Here is a 12,694-nt window from a genome sequence, read left to right as displayed (position 1 = left end):
GCCGAGGCGACCACGAGGGTGCATGGTGCGCCCTAGGGGGGTGAGCATGCCCCCCCATGCTCGTGGGCCCCTCGTGGCTCCCCTGACCGACTTCCTTCGCCTATATATATATATCTACGTACCCCGAAAACATCCAGGAGCACCATGAAACCCTATTTCCACTGTCACAACCTTCTGTACCCGTGAGATCCCATCTTGGAGCCTTTTCCGGAGCTCCGCCGGAGGGGAATCGATCATGGAGGGCCTCTACATCATCGTCAAGGCCTCTCCTATGAGTTGTGAGTAGTTTACCACAGACCTTCGGGTCCATAGTTATTAGCTAGATGGCTTATTCTCTCTCTTTGAATCTCAATACAAAGTTCTCCTCGATCTTCTTGGAGATCTATTCGATGTAACTCTTTTTGCGGTGTGTTTGTCGAGATCCGATGAATTGTGGGTTTATGATCAAGTTTATCTATGAGAAATATTTGAATCTCCTATGAAATCTTTTATGTATGATTGGTTCTCTTTGCAAGTCTCTTCGAATTATCAGTTTGGTTTGGCCTACTAGATTGATCTTTCTTGCAATGGCAGAAGTGCTTAGCTTTGGGTTCAATCTTGCGGTGTCCTTTCCGAGTGACAACAGGAGCAACAAGACACGTATTGTATTGTTGCCATCAAGGATAAAAAGATGGGGTTTATATCATATTGCTTTAGTTTATCCATCTACATCATGTCATCTTGCCTAATGCGTTGCTCTGTTCTTATGAACTTAATACTCTAGATGTATGCTGGATAGCGGTCGATGTGTGGAGTAATAGTAGTAGATGTAGAATCGTTTCGGTCTACTTGTCGCGGACGTGATTCCTATATACATGATCATGCATAGATATTCTCATAATTATGCACTTTTCTATCAATTGATCAACAGTAATTTGTTCACCCACCATAATACTTTTTCTATCTTGAGAGAAGCCACTAGTGAAACCTATGGCCCCCGGGTCTATCTTCCATCATATAAGTTTCCAATCTACTTTATTTTGCAATCTTTACTTTCCAATCTATATCATAAAAATACCAAAAATATTTATCTCTATCAGATCTCACTTTCGCAAGTGGCCGTGAAGGGATTGACAACCCCTTTATCGCGTTGGTTGCGAGGTTCTTGTTTGTTTGTGTCTGGCGCCTCTGGATGGACAGAGGTCACCGATGGGATAGGCACGTCCCCTTCCTTCGAAGAAGGCTGCTCGCCTGATTCCGGAGCCATATGGGTCTCCGGAATTATATTCGGATGGGGGCCGAATTGAATACGGCCCCCATCATCGGTATCCATGGGGGTTTGCTCTCCCATGTGTCCGGCAGCCGAGGCTTCACCCTCCGGCGCCTCCCTGGCGGCATCCGAATTCTCTCCCGGACCAGGGATCCTTCGGTATGATGCTTTGGTGCCATCACAGCCGGATCCAGCGAGTCCTCCGAAGATAAGGACTGCTCGAGGTTGGACCGAGTCAGACTGCAAATACATATTTCAGCACATTAAAACAATGAAGTAAAAAAGGCCGGATACATGAACATGTCCGGATACTTACGAATTGGCTAGGGGCTTCTCCCTGGACTCCCACTCCCAGCTGCTGTCGGTGGCTGTTGCGGAGCTGTCCGGAAGGGAAGCTTTCCCCTTCTTGGATGCCTCGGCCTCCAGATGCGTGGAGGTCGTCCTCTTCTTTCTCCCCCCTGTAGGGGGGTGGATTTCTTCTTCTTCCTCCTCCTCCTTCTCGTCTTCGGCGGAGAAGTGAGCCTTGGCGTCTTCGAACATCGCGTCCGAAGTGCCCTTGCGGCGGAGACCACATATGGTCCCCTTGGCCTTCTCCTTGGCCTTCTTCTCCGGCACCTCATAAGGCGCCGGAAATAGCATCTTCGTCAAAAGCGGGGTTTCTGGGTCTTCGGGCAGCGGAGCCGGACAGTTAATCCACTCTGCTAACTCTGTCCAGTCCTGAAATAATTGATAAGGAGGCTTAGATGCCTTCCTCGAATATGCAAGTAAAGGGTACACCTTGAAAATATGAAAGAACTTACCAGATTAGCAAGGCGAGTTAAGCTATGCCCACGGTCCTCGGTCATGGGCGGTGGCGTCTCGCTGGCCTTGAAGAGCACCTTCCAGATATCTTCATGCGTCGTGCCGAAGAGCTCCAGTAGCATCTGGTGCTTGGCCGGATCGAACTCCCACAAATAGCAAGTCTGGCGTTGGCACGGAAGGATCCGGTGAACGAGCATAACCTGGATCACGTTGACGAGCTTGACTTTCTTGTTTATCATGCTCTGGATGCGCGTCTGGAGCACTGTCAGCTCGTCCGAAGAGCCCCAGGTCAGGCCCTTCTCTTGCCAGGAGGTGAGCCGCATCGGGACTCCGGATCGGAATGCGGGAGCCGCCACCCAGTTGGTGTTGCGCGGCTCGGTGATGTAGAACCACCCCGACTGCCATCCTTTGACGGTCTCCACAAAGGAGCCTTTGGGCTAGGTGACATTGGGCATCTTGCCCACCATGGCGCCTCCGCACTCTGCTTGTTGGCTGCTCACCACCTTCGGCTTCACATTGAAGGTTTTCATCCATAGGCCGAAGTGAGGTGGGATGCGGAGGAAGGCCTCACACACGACAATAAATGCCGAGATGTTGAGGATGGAATTGGGGGCCAAATCATGGAAGTCTAGCCCGTTGTAGTACATCAGTCCGTGGACGAACGGGTGGAGGGGGAATCCCGGCCGGCGGACGAAGTGTGTGAGGAACACCATGCTCTCCTGGGGCTCCGGGGTGGGGACGATCCGTCCCTTGGCCGGAAGTCGGTGAGCGATTTCCGGAGCCAAGTATCCGGCCTCCCGGAGCTTCTTGATGTCCTTCTCCTTGACGGAGGAGGCCATCCACTTGCCTCCTGCTCCGGATCCGGACATGATTGGAGTGCTTTTTTGGGCGGAAAAGGCGAGAGCTTGGGCGCTGGAGCTCGAGAATGGATAAGCAGAGGAAGGAGAAGGCGTGGGTGAAAGAGGGTGAATCCTTATCCCTTTAAAAAGGCAGTAAAAGTCATGTGCCTCCCTACTCGCCTTAAAATTCGCCTATTCCCCAAGCGCCATGCAGATGACACGGTTGGGTTACCCATGCCCGTATTGATGAGAATCCCGTGATAAGGGGACATGATCTCTTCTTTGACAAGACGTGCCAATGAAACCGCACCTCAAAATACGGAGCTGCAGGATAAAAAACGGTTCGAATAATGACCGGGCAGTGGCGTGATGTCACGCTACAAAAAGTTGTCAGTGGATTGGACTCGTGAAATATTATACTCTCTATGGTTGTGTGTGGAACTTGTTTTGTAGAGCCGGACACGATTCTTGTGTTCGAAATCTACTTTGAAGTATTCGGAGGAGGAACCCGCCTAGCAATGCCAAAGACAATCTGCATGTCGGACTCATCCTCATTGAAGCCTGGTTCAGGGGCTACTAAGGGAGTCCTGGATTAAGGGGTCCTCGGATAGCCGGACTATATACGTGGGCCGGACTGTTGGGGGTATGAAGATGCAAGATAGAACACTTCTTCCCGTGTCCGGATGGGACTCTCCTTTGCGTGGATGGCAAGCCTGGCGATTCGGTTATGTAGATTCCTTTCTCTGTAACCGACTTTGTGTAACCCTAGCCCCCTCCAATGTCTATATAAACCGGAGGGTTTAGTCCGTAGGACAAAAACAATCATAATCATAGGCTAGACTTCTAGGGTTTAGCCATTACAATCTCGTGGTAGATCAACTCTTATAATACTCATATTCATCAAGATCAATCAAGTAGGAAGTAGGGTATTACCTCCATAGAGAGGGCCCGAACCTGGGTAAACATTGTGTCCCCCGCCTCCTGTTACCATTAGCCTTAGACGTACATTTCGAGACCCCCTACCCGAGATCCGCCGATTTTGACACCGACACCCGGCCCTACTCCTTGCTGGCGAAGGCTTCGTCATGCTTCCTGCACTTGTTGACGACCTCAATGCCATTGTCGTCGAAGATGATGACCTTGAGGGTGTCGGGAGTGAGAAGCTTGAACGTCACCATCTAGCCGATCTTGATCTGATGAACAGCTGCGTAGGTGGCCTAATCCTGATCCAGGGTCACCCTGCCGTTCATCAGCTTCATCATCACCTTCCAGGAGCAGCCGGTGTTGTTCCTGAGCTTGAACTCCGTCGGCACCGCGACGAAGTGCTTGGTGAAGTCCAGGGACATGGGGATGTACTCAAGCTTTGGTGCAAGGATGACCTTGCAGAAGTGAGTCGGGCCATCATCCCGATGGTAGTGGTCGTAGTTGCGGTGCTTGTTGCTGGGGCCCTCCTCCATGCTCTCGTCGTCGCCACCCTCAGGCGTCATCGGGTCTTCCTCGGCGGTGGGCGGCAGCACAACCTCGTCGATCATTGGGTGAAGGGGCTGCTTGCCCTTGTTGTCAAGGGCCAGGAGCACCTCATTGCTCTCCTCGATCTGCACACAATTCATGGAGTCAGGCACAACACAGAGTTCATGGCTTATTGAAGAGCATGTAGTTAAAACGGCATGACTGTCACTCTTCTCCTCCTCTCCATCGCCCCTATATTTACTCACCCTTCCCAACACTACTTACCCACCCTCTCTCTTCTCTCACTGTCAACCTTCCTCCTCCACAATGCCATGAGCTCTAGCTCCAGCTCCAACGCCAACCCCTTCCCTTGGGGTATTGGCTGGAGGGCCTTCTTCCTAGGGTGGTTGGCTAGTAACCATACCAAGTTCGAGAACACCATGAAGGTGTGCTCGAACTTCGGCTCCATGCCTAACATGCAGAAGGAATCTAATGCAATGCTCATGAAGGCCACTGCAGAAGATCTGAAGACGCTGATTCCTGACCTAGCGAGGGGCGCGATGGCAGTTGACATCATTCACTGGGCCATGAATCAGGCCGTCTCCGACGATGCTAAACAAAGGAAGAAGTGGTGCAAGTACAAGAACTACTGGGCTCCTAATGACCGACATTCCGCAGTGTACTAGGAGACAGCTATCGCGCCGCCGACGGTCATCGGTGGGGAGCCTAAGGAGGAGGAAGAAGCGGTGCAGATGCCAGCGAGAGCGCTGGAGCCAGGCCATCGTACCTGGCAGATCGACCTCGACTCTGCCGAGGACGACGACGACGACCTTCCGGCCCGCACGGTGATGAAGAAGAAGATGAAGGCGAGTGGCTCGACCCGCCGCTTCGCACACCGATGACGGCCGCTGCGGTGAGCCGGTGTCCGTTGTGTACCCCCTATCCCCCAATCCCCCTTCTGCATCCGCATCTACCTCTATTCCGATCTTGCATGAACTAGTTTGAAGTACTATGAACTCGTATGAACTAGTATGAACTACCTCTACATGCTTATCTACCTCTATTCCCCATTCCCCTCTGCCGTGGATCGAATCTATCGCCGGACCGAACGGGAAAAAGTTCTGCATGTCGGACAGAGAGAAGTGCTTACCGCCATTGCCGCGGGCCAAGTAATGATCCACTCGCCGGTGCTGGAGTCCGGTGGTCTTCTTGCTCTGCTACGATCCGCCGCTGTCGGTGAGAGTTGGGAGAGTGGGAGAGGGAGCAGTGAGGGGCGGAGAGGCTAATAACTGCCGACGCTTCGGAAAGTAACGCGGCTTCTCGAGCATGGCCGCGCGCGTGCATCTGGCGCCGCCCACGTGCACCGCTCGGGCCTAGCCCTGGAGAAACTGCTGATTCGTGCGTTCCTAGGGAGCCATGCCCAGGAGTGCTTTAAGGTTTGTGCCATGCGGGCCGAACAGTGAAAGCAGGCAACCAATCAGCCCGTTTTCGTCCCGCGCAAGTCAGGCCGGGCTTCATGCATGCTACCAAACATGCCCTAAGATGCTAGGTGTGCAGCTGCTCAAGATAGCCCTAAGAGCATCTCCAGCCGTTCCCCCCCCCCAGGGCGCCGAAAACTAGTGGCCTGGGGGCGAACCGGCGCTAGATTGGCCCCTGAGGTTCAGTTCGATCCCAGTCATAGGCCCACGGTCGCCGCGGGTTCAACGAAGTTCGTTTCAATTTTTTGCAAACTCGGTGATTTTTGCAGGAACTCGGCCATACTTCATCGAAATTTGTACAAAAACGTAAAAACATGCCAGAACTACGGCTAACTTAAAAAACAAACTAAAAAGCCTAGCCGCCGCCGTCGTCTACGTGCCGAGAAGCCTGTAGAAGCGGGTGTAGTCGCCGCCGTCGCCATCGTCGTCGTCGTCGTTGTCGTCGCGCGCCTCGCCTGCGACGTCCCTGCTGCAGCCCTGGCCGGGGTCGCCAACACGTGGTGGGGCACTTGACGGCCCGGCCTCGCCCTCCTCGTCGCTGTCGATGACGATAACGCCGCCCTCCTCGGCACGGCGACGGGCCTGGTGCTCCAGGTACGCCCGGCGCTGGCGGCGCACCTGCTCGCGGACATAGTCCTCCTTCGCCCATTTGAGGGCGGACTCGTCGTCCGGGGCCACCATGTCGACGTGCTCCGGCTTCACGGGGGGGAGGGGGGCAAGCCCGGCTCGGGCTTCGGCCGGACCAGACGCAGGGAGTGCCTCGCTGGTGCCGTCGCAGGCGGTGAGGGCTCGTTGATGACGAGAGCGCCGCTGCAAGCGCGATGCCCGAGTGGTGTCCCCTCCGGCTCGGGCCTGACGGGGTGGAGGGCCGGCGAGCCGGAGCCCGACGACGAGGACGACCCCGGCTCCATTAGCCACGACATCCAGGAACTGCCGCGGCGGCGAGAAAAGGATGGTCGCGTCGGGTACTCCAGCCGCGACACGTTGCCGGTCTCGATGTGGTCGAGGACGGCGTCGAGGGTGCGGCCGGGGACGCCCCACCACTCGCGCCGTCCTTCGGCGTTGAGGTGGCCGCGGGGAATGATACCGTTGACGGAGGCGATTTGCTCCTCGCGGCGGCGCTGGAAGTACATCGTCCACAATGTTTCGCTGTCCCGCCGCGTACCTCGGCTGGTTCCGCTGCTCCTCCGTCAGGGAGGAGCGGATGCGGGCGATCTCCGCCCGCCGTGCCGCCCCTTCGGGTACCGGCGACACCGGGACGCCGCCGGCGCTCAGTCTGCACGCCCCCGGCACGCGCATGTCAGGGGGTGCCGGGTACTCGGCCTCTTAGAGAAGGCGCGCCTCCGGCTCTTGTAGGTATCGGCGGCTGAAGCCGTTCGCCACTGCGCCATCGCCTGGGAACCTCTCGGCCATGCTTTGCTCGTTGGCGGGGGGAGTGGGGGAGGCTGTGGCGCTCACCAGCGGGGAGAAGGCTTTTGCGAGAGGGGGAGGGGGAGGTTGTGGCGCTCACAGGCATGGAGTGGGCGACTTTTATAGCCGAAGCGGGGCGGCAGGGAGGCGGCATGCGGGAGGACGCGTGGCGGGACGCGCGTCGGCGGCGTCTTCACTACGCCGCCCGTGAGGCATCAATGGAGGCTGACCGGCGCGCCAGCGCGACAGCCTTGGCATTGATTCCTGCGGGAACCGAGGCGATGAGGGCGACGAAGCGGCCGTCTCGCTGACTCGACGGGCCCACGGCTCTTTCGCGCAAAAACACTCGCCCCGGCGCCCTCGGGCGCCCCCAGCGCGCCGTGTTTGGCCTGGGTCCGCCGGCGCTGATTTTGGTCCAAGACGGCGAAAAACGAACTACTGAAAACGCGACTGAGATGTTTTTTCGACGCCAGCGCAAAAAAATCACCTGGAAAGGCTGTGGTGGGGGCGCGGCTGGAGATGCTCTAATGAGAATCTGAGTTTTGTCGGTGGTGGTAGCCCTGCCGACGAGACGTCGGCCGTGGCTCTCGGGCGAGTTTAAGGTAAGCGGTGGCGAGTGCGAGAGGGCATGGCGTACTGGAGCACGGTCACAGGGACCCGATGACGACGTAGATCGGACGCGGCGCCGGCGCAGGTATCCGTGCTGCGCAGCAGCTGTATCAACCACAGCCACGCACCTGCGCACGTCTCGTTGTACACTGCGTGAAGATGAGCTGTGGATTTACGAGCAAACGAACGAGTCCAGGTTTCTTTACGAGCGAGCGTGTCGGCGGTACGGTCTTTCAGCCGTGAAAAAAACAAAATACGCTTCGCGGAAGCACTGGCCTACTGCCTGCGTGGCACGTCCGTGCACGGCACCACCTCTATTTTATTTTCCTCTGACGACAGATTTACTTACTTTAATCCTACCCCGGCCGTCAGCACGCGCGGCGGTGCTTCTGCCGGTTAACCGCGCAAAATGTCAAGCCGTCTCGTGGTTGGTGACAGCCCTAGCTAGAGCTTAGGGATCGGCGATGACGACGGTGGTGATCAATTGGATGGTCGGCGGCGGCGTCAGGAAGTCGGCCGCCGCCCGGCCCATGCCCCCATGTATCCCGTGCTGCCCTGCCCGTACGTCAGAAGAACCGAAGAGAAGATGAGGTACTTTACTCGGCCATGCACATGCGTCTGCCTTCGGTCAGATGATTAATCTGGCACGTCATTCGTGTGGCACGAGGCAGCGGCGCCCGGGTCAGCGCCGGCGACCTCCGGCACCGACCGACGCCCGCACCCACCTCAGTCAGTCTCGATCGGATAGTCGGATAGATTCCACCGCCGACCAGCAAAAGTAGAGCGGCGCCGCCGCGCGCGCCAGGGCCAGGCAGTGCAGGTGGAGCGTCATGTCATGTGCCGTTGCCCTCACGGCCACGCGCTGCGGCGCCTTTCAAGTTTCAACCGAGACAGCAGCACAGTAGTATCTCTCTCGCTCTCTCGGACCCGGTCGCAGCGTGCAAGTTACCGGCGCCACTGCCCAGCGGAAAAAGGCTGAGCTTGACGTGTACACACTGACCGCAACCTCCACCGTAATGATCGAAGACCGTAACCTCCACTGAGGCATGATGAAATTAGGTTCCAGTTATAGAATAGGACCTGGAGCCTGGTGCTGGTGGGCAGCTAACGAGAAGCGACTGATGGAAAAGATGGACTTTGATGAACGCGGGTGCTACTGCTAGATTGTTTAGGGTATCGTCGTGTGTGTTTTGGTGGTCGGGCATGGGCATGGTGGCTGCGCGACGGGTCGGGACGGGAGTTGGGGTGGAAGAAAAGAGTGGGGAGCGCGTGCGCGGGGGCTAGGCGCGTGAGGAGTCCGACGTGAGCGCCGTCCGGGAGACTGGAGCGGACAGAAGCAGCTGCGAAGCCGGAGATGCTCCAGCCTACGCGCTTGATTCCCACTTCGTCCGACCTCCCGCCCGCCTGCGTGCGCGCGGTCCATGGACCGCCGGGCGTTGCTGGCCGCAGATAAGGATTTTTTTTTTTTGCGAAATAGATAAGGATCCAATGAGGAGATCATGTGCCATGGTTGACAATCGATTGCTGGCGTACGTGCTAATGTGGGAAATGAATTTGTTGCTCTTACACGCGGTGCTCGCGGAGTTTCTCCTATAAATAAAAGCCAACGAGAATTAGCTCTTGGGTTGGTCTTATTTTTGAATTTGTTGCACTTTTATGGCCAGCTTGGCACCACACAATGTCATAATAATAACTAATTACTACAGCCATCTTAAAATACTAATTAATAGGAGGGAGTATCTAAAACGATTTACAAAAGTGAACGGAGGGAGTAGTATTTTTTCAGAGGGAGTATCTTCCTAGTCTCCTTGTGAACACATTAGGTCTTTAAGTATATTCAGTTACAAGGTTTAATAACAATCAAAGACTCAGAGCATTCCCATGTAATTTGATCCCCCTTTCTAGAAACCTTTTCATGCCAGGAGATATCTAGAAACCCTTTCATGTCAAGAAACCTTTTCATGCCAGGAGATATCTAGAAACCCTTTCATGTCAAGGATCAACTGAACATGAAAAGACCTGAAAGGTATGGAGGCATAGTTTCAACCCTCAAGGCCTCTTTTTCTAGAGCAGTTCAGCTCATCATTGAACAACTCAACATATGACCAGACATGAACAATGTCTTCTCCTCCGGCTGAAAGCTCGCAACAGAAAAAACGACGCATGATACATCATTTCCATGCCTTCTAGAAAAAAAAGACCCTGCTATAAATAGTTAGAACGCACAGCGGGCAAAGGTCAAATACGTACTAGCTGGGAGGGATCCGAAACAAGCAACTTTTAGCTGGAAGCTCATACACATCCACCGGAACCTCAAACCGCTGAGCATGACAGGAAGGCAGAAATCACAGATTTGACCTGAGGCAGAAATCAAATCACAAACTGACCTGTTCAGGAAAAAATTTCACTCTGTTGACCCTTTGGTGTGGCGCCTGACATCTGGGCGCCGCACCCTACTGTGCAGCGCCTTTCCCTTAGGCGTCGCACATCCTGCCAGCGTGGCAGCCCTTGTCCAATTGCGGCTCCACACGCACCTGTGCAGCGCCTAAGAGCTAGGCGCCACACTTTGACGTGCAGCGCCTAGGCCTTGGGCGCTGCACAGTGACTTAAGCGCGGCCGCCCCAGCCCGACCAGGCAGTTCTTCATCTCTCCGCTCTCTGTACAGAGAGCAGCGGCGGCGGCGGCGCCCCCATCTAATCCCCCCACATCCCTCTCAGATCTGAAGATTTGATCCGTGGATTCGATCCCCAATCCATCCTACTAGGTAAACTCTTCCCTTCTCTTTCTTTTGCTCCGTAAATTTGTTGCCATTCTAGAGATTTGTCCATGATTTGATGGAACCCTTGATTTGTTTGGTTTGCTCGATTTAGGATGTGTATTCATATTGGTAGTACCGTAGTGTTATTTATTAGTTCACAATATATGATTCTTGTTGTTGAAACCCTAGATTGTTTAGTTTTTTTAGATATATATGAGATGCCTATTTTGTTATGTTATATGTTGGTGAACTCTTACTAGTGCAGTTTACAGTATTTTTATTATGTGAGTGCTGCTGCAGGAGGCCAAAATGGCATCTGTTTCTGCAGTTTTGCTTATAGCAGCACTGCAGCGCCCAACATATAGGCGCTGCACTGTACTGTGTGGCGCCCAACAATTGGGCGCTGCACTGTATAGTGCAGCGCCCTGTCCTTAGGCGCTGCACTACTTCCAACATCTCACATCCAGAGAGCCACAGTTGGCTTGCATCACATCTACAATACTTACAATGACTGCAGCATCACAACAATTTGAACAAACATAAATTTTAAGCCGACGAGTTCATAACTTAAGACAATTCAAACATTACTATGACATGGTTCACGACACATTCATTACAAATGACAAATGGCAGCTTGCCCTAGAAGATAGTTCACCAACATCTCACATGCCCTCACAACTTCATGACACATTCATTAGAAAATAGTTGACGACGAGTGCACCGAAGCGAAGTCCCTACTGAGTAGAGCGAGGCCATTTCCCCTTCTTGTCACATGCCGAGTCCTCCTCTTGCGCCTCGCGAGCCTTTGCAAGCTTTCTTGCCCTCTCCTCCTCACGAGCAAGTTTCGCTTGGCGTGCCCTCTCCTCCTCTCGTTTCTTCCGCTCCATCCTCTCCTTCTAACGACGCTCTTCCTCCAAGCCTCTTCGAAACGATTCTTCGAACCGTCGTTGCCGCCTAAGACAATCTGCGTATTGGTCCTTTTTCACATCTTCTGGCACTTCAAGATCTATCCACGTGAAGTACTTGCATAGAGGAGGCGGTGACTGCATAAAAAATTGTTGTTAGTGTTGACACACATTTGAGAGTAACATTTTACTTCTCGAGCTTACTGGTGGTTGGTCATAGGCGTTAGTTGGAAGTGCACGATCATAAGCATAGTTCGGGCATACAAAATATCTCCGCCCTTCCGTCCATGCTTTCTTTCGGTCGGTGGACACCTTCACCTTGCAAACATCTCCACACCAACAAGGCGGGATGTTGACATCTTTCTCCTTCACCTTGTCCAAAGATCCGTCCTCCCACTTGTTCGGCATGTCTTCTTGGTTAGCACACGGTGGCCTCGTCATGGAACTGGATGAATTCATGCCTACAAAACCAAGAATTATTGGTCAACCCTAACCCCCACTTAACAATAACCACAACCCTAACACCAACATAACCCTAACCCTAACATACTATGAAAACCTAACCATACCAAATTAGCAAAGAAACACAAATTTCCAAATCCTATCAAAAACTAGGGTTTCCCCCAAACTAGCAAGATTTGAGCACATGTGACAATTCCTATGGATGAAAACGAGGGGATCAGAGGAGATTACCTTAAGGGAGGGGTTGGCTTCGAAATCCACGGTCAAATACTCCGGATCTGAGAAGGATTTGAGAGGGGGAGAGAGGAGGGCAGAGGGGAGGCACTGAGCTTCGGGTTTGTGTGGAGGGTGGGGTGTGTGGGGTGGGGATGGGTGGGAGGGAGTTGGTGCAGCCTAATAAATGTCCAGGGGTGCAGCGCCTAAAGGAAAGGCGCCACACTACACAGTGCAGCGCCTCTCCTTTAGGCGCTGCACACCTGGACATTCCAGTCCAGAGAGCACCAGGAGCGTTCCAGTTGGTTTTGCACCCCAAAAATTGCTAAGTCAGTGTGCAGCGCCCAAGGGAAGGACGCCACACTATACACCTTCACCTCTACCACCACCACGGCCAAGACCATCACCACGGCCAAGACCTTCACCACGACCAAGACCATCACCACAACCTCTACCACCACCACGGCCAAGACCATCACCACGGCCAAGACCATCACCACAGCCTCTACCACCACCACGGC

The sequence above is a fragment of the Triticum dicoccoides genome, chromosome 7B (genome assembly GCF_002162155.2).
Source record: "Triticum dicoccoides isolate Atlit2015 ecotype Zavitan chromosome 7B, WEW_v2.0, whole genome shotgun sequence".
Lineage (NCBI taxonomy): Eukaryota > Viridiplantae > Streptophyta > Magnoliopsida > Poales > Poaceae > Triticum > Triticum dicoccoides.
The sequence above is the reverse complement of the archived record's forward strand: the minus strand, read 5'-3'. Positions refer to the sequence as shown.